This window comes from Capsicum annuum, chromosome 6 (genome assembly GCF_002878395.1).
Source record: "Capsicum annuum cultivar UCD-10X-F1 chromosome 6, UCD10Xv1.1, whole genome shotgun sequence".
NCBI lineage: Eukaryota > Viridiplantae > Streptophyta > Magnoliopsida > Solanales > Solanaceae > Capsicum > Capsicum annuum.
In genome coordinates, this window is record NC_061116.1 from 117,417,183 (window position 1) to 117,421,908 (window position 4,726).

The window sequence follows — 4,726 nt, forward strand, 5'->3', positions numbered from 1 at the left end:
TCTACTAGGTTTTGACTACATCGTTCATCAATCAATCACTACATCATGTATAAATATATATATATATATATATATATATATATATATATATATTTATATGTATATGAACTTTTGAATGCGTACTATATATATCACATCCACAAGTATATTACCTTATAATAGAACACGTTCATTATATTCTGATGAATTATCGGCTATATATTACATTATTATGACTGCAATAGTAACATAATATCATTATCTCAACGGTATGATATATATATACCCATATTCATTATACAAAGTTTATGCATGTTTAACGTCACTTAACGTGTATACAAAGAAAAATATTTATTTTATATATTGAAACATAAGTAAAAGATAAAGATTATGTTTAATGTAATTTGTTTATTTTATTTGATGTATTTTTTAGTGTAACTTTTTCACCAAATTTAAGATTGATTGATTTTTATTATTATTATTATTATATTGTTATCGACAACGTGTAATCAGTGTAATTTTAAAAAATTATATATATATATATATTAGATTATATACATAATTATTTTTTAATAAAAATAATATATATATTTGATTATATATATAATTATTGGTTTCTAAAAATTATTTACTTTTTTATTTTTTTTAGTTCAAAACCCGACCACAAGTGGTTAGTTTTTTAAAATTATTTTCTTTTTTATTTTAATAAAAAGATCGACTACAAGTGGTCAGTTTTTTAAAATAATTTTATTTTTATTTTAATAAAACCGACCACTTTTTAAAAATATATATTTTTTATTTTAATTAAAAAACTGACCACAAGTGGAAAGTTTTTAAAAGTTATTTTCTTTTTGTTTTAATAAAAACCGACCACTAGTGGTTGGTTTTTTAAAAGTAATTGATTTTTTTTATTTAAAAACCGACCACAAGTGGTCAGTTTTTAAAAATTATTTTCTTTTTATCTTAATAAAAATCGACCACAAGTGGTCAATTTTTATTAATTATATTTTTCTAAATAAAACCGACAACAAAGGGATGGTTTTTTCTTTTTTTTTTTCTTTTAATTTTTTATTTGTAAAAGAAATAATAATTAATATAAAAATTATTGAAATGATTTTTTTGAAATTTTAAAATACAAAAGCGCCACTTGTGGACATTTTTTTTTCTTTTTAAAATAAAAAACTGACCACATGTGGTTATTTTTTTCAACCACAATTCGTGGTCGAAAATCCTATATTTTTTAGTAGTGGAAGAAAGACTTGCATATGATGTTTATTTATCTTGAGAAGGCTTATGATAGAGTGCCCAGAGAGATTCTTTGGAGGTGCTTGGAGGCTAGAGGTATGCCCGTGGCGTACATTAGGCCGATTTAGGACATGTATGATAGCGCGAAGACTCATGTGAGGACGGTAGGTGGAGATTCAGAGAACTTTCTAATTTTGATAGGGTTGCACCAAGGATTGACTCTTAGCCCTTTTTTATTTGCCTTGGTGATGGATGTGTTAACGCGACCTATTTAAAAGGGAGTGCCTTGGTGTATGTTATTTACTGATGATATGGTATTGATTGATGTGACTTGAGGAGGAGTTAATGATAAGATGGAGATTTAGAGACAAACCCTTGAGTCTAAAGGATTTTGGTTGAGCAGAACCAAGACGGAGCACCTGGAGTGTAAGTTTAGTGATATGTCACAAGAGGTTGCCGTGGTTGCGAAGCTGGAAGGAAATAGTACCTCAATTGCTTACCTACAATCCAACTCATATGAAGGATAAGTAGCCTAAATAAAGGAAATGGTACTAGAGCCAAGAGATGAATTAACACAAGACTCTAGTTTATTTCAGGGTAAAGATGCTCCAGAGGAGGTTAACCCAAATTTAAGTGTTGGACCTCATTCATCCCACTTTTTAACATTGTGTTTAGAGGATGTTATGAAGATCCATCCCTTTAAACAAATGGAGGATTATAGAGAGGCGGAGTTTGACTTTTGTATTTTGGAGTTTGACCTTCCACGAGAGAACATGGAACCCCACCCAACAAAGAAAGTCTGATGCAGCCTGAATTATTATATTTTATAATGAAGGGTGTTGAGACATTAGCCTATCATAAGTGCGATAAGCTACTTGGGGTTTCAACTCAAGTCGAGGTCGGTAAGGCATTGAAGGCATAAAATATGGGCAAAAATGATTGTGGCTTGATACACCTAAATTACACCTTTCTTACGAAAGAGTAAGCAGTCGTTGTCAAATATATAACCCAACTAGGTTGGGGTCGAATACCACAGGGAATATGGTGCTAATTAAGTTGTATGCAGATTGGTTGACTTTTAATCATTTGTTTCCGTAAAATAAATAGGGGGATTTGGTTCTGCTCACAAATTAATGGTTTCAGTTTAACAAGATGAAATATATGTAGTAGTATTCAAATTCAGAGAAATAGCAAGCTAGGGTTATGTCCACCTTGTAGTTTTCAATACTTACTAACTATGGGCTTTCTGAATTCATACATGCATCGTGCTTACAGAGAAACGTATTGTATTTAACAACATAATCCTAGTGTTTCTCAACCATCAAGGACTAATTCACTTTAGTTCTCTCGAGTCAAACGCGTTTACCAAAAACAATACGAAATGTCCAAGAAATTAATCCTGCTAAGGCATTAACTTATAAAATAGGGGTTGGTAATCCGATTTTCTTGTCACTACTCTCTTTTTCTAACATCAACCCTTCTTTCGAACAAGTTGCATTTGAAGGCATATCCTCTATATTTGCAACCATGAGAATTCAAGCTAAGTGAATAGAGTATGATGTAAACAAATCAATGCATAATGAATTCAAAATCCAAAGTGATAGATTGTATGCTACAAGGCTTCCATAACCCTAACTAATAAACTTAGCTACTCATGAATAAAACGAAAAGCATCATAAATATATTCATCATACCAAAAACTAGAAGACGATCTTGGTGTGCGAATAGTGAAGCAAGAGAGAAACTTTTTTCTCTCTCCACCCTAAGCCTCTATTCCTTTCTTAGAATACTACAGAATAATTCAATAATGAATAAAAATTCAGCATTAAGCCTTTTAATAATCTTTTCTCTCATAATTGCCTTCTAAGTCCCTGAACTAATTATAAATGACAAAATAGTCTTGGACATAGTTTCTAGGTGCCACATTTGATCCAGATTGCTACTCTCTCTTGTGTAATATGCCATCCGTATTCCATTGTCCCATAATGTCTTCATCTACCTCATTAATACTTGAAATCGTGCTAATCACCTCCGTTAGCTTAATTACATAGAAGTAGAGTAAAAACATAAGAAACTAGGCACTTTGTTCTCTAAACATAGCTAAAATATGGATAAGTTATGGTGCTTAGGCGTATAAATACACCCAAGATCACCACCCCACACTTAAAGCTTTGTTCGTTCTCGAACAATATATCCATTTATACATACTACACAAGCCTTAACACCCACAAAGGAGGACAAGATGCTTAAAAAGCTCACACAATAATTATGAACAAGAAGTAGATTTAAGAATCATTACTAGAGGAAACCTAACCTCAAGAATAGACTCATTAAGTTGGCAATTTCATGCATATCATTTAAGCATAGAAATCATATAAATTATCCAACCTTCATCAACCATGTTCCCTCACAACAAGAAAGTTACCCATAATCACTCCCAATCATGCAATTTCTAACAAAATGGGTACAAGAATCAAGTTGCGCTCACTCTCACAAAGAATTCTCAAATTACAATTGATGACCATATGCTTGCCCTTAGTGTAATACTCCACTAATATCAGAATTCTAAGATTAGAACCAAATAGGTCTTTTATGGGTTGTAATGCAGGCTAAAGGATGGTTAGGAACTATTTTGGCCAGAAATAGTGACTATCTTCCCTAAGCGCTTTAATACACTACATTATGCAACCAATTTCCACTTCTGCTATCTTCACAGATTTTATTTTCCCCCAAACTCGTTAAACTTAATTAATAACACTATAGTGGGAGTATGCAACCCTTTCAAAAATTATTTTTTGCACCCATTTCATGTTACGAACCCCTATAATAGCCACCCTCAACTTAAGTGATTTACCTTAGTTGAGGTGCACAATATCCAAGAAGAACCAGGGCCAAAACAGGTTCATTGTAACATATCCGGGATAAAATTTGAAACTTTTTCAATAATTTTTGCTACACCCAACCACATCAATTTCACTCGCCAATAACTAGACTTTGGGGCATCAATTTCACCTTTTTCCTCTTATTATCAAACTCCTAACTCACATTGATTTTACATTAAAGCACTTAAGAGCTTTTGGATCAAATTACAGTCTATTAAAGAACGGATTAGGCTACTTATGAGGCTAACAAAAGAACAAGCTTAAGGCTCAATGGGTCTAGCTAAGATAATGTACAAAGGTAGGTCAAAATAAGGTATGAACAATGGCTATCAAAGAAATGCCTAAATCATCTCCTAAACTCACAATCTTTATTTCGCTTTGCATACACACAGGCAAGTTCTAGCATCAGTTGCAATAAGGAATATACAATAGTATTACACACTCATGGCATATGGTCAAACTCAATTAGGAGCATTACAGATTCTAGACCGAACAATTACATGAATTCAAATAAAACCAACAGTCACAACAAGAGTCACAACTAGAGCCTAGGTGTTTCAAACGTAATGATCCATCACATACTTATGGTATAATGTCATGTGATCCACAAGAATAGCTAC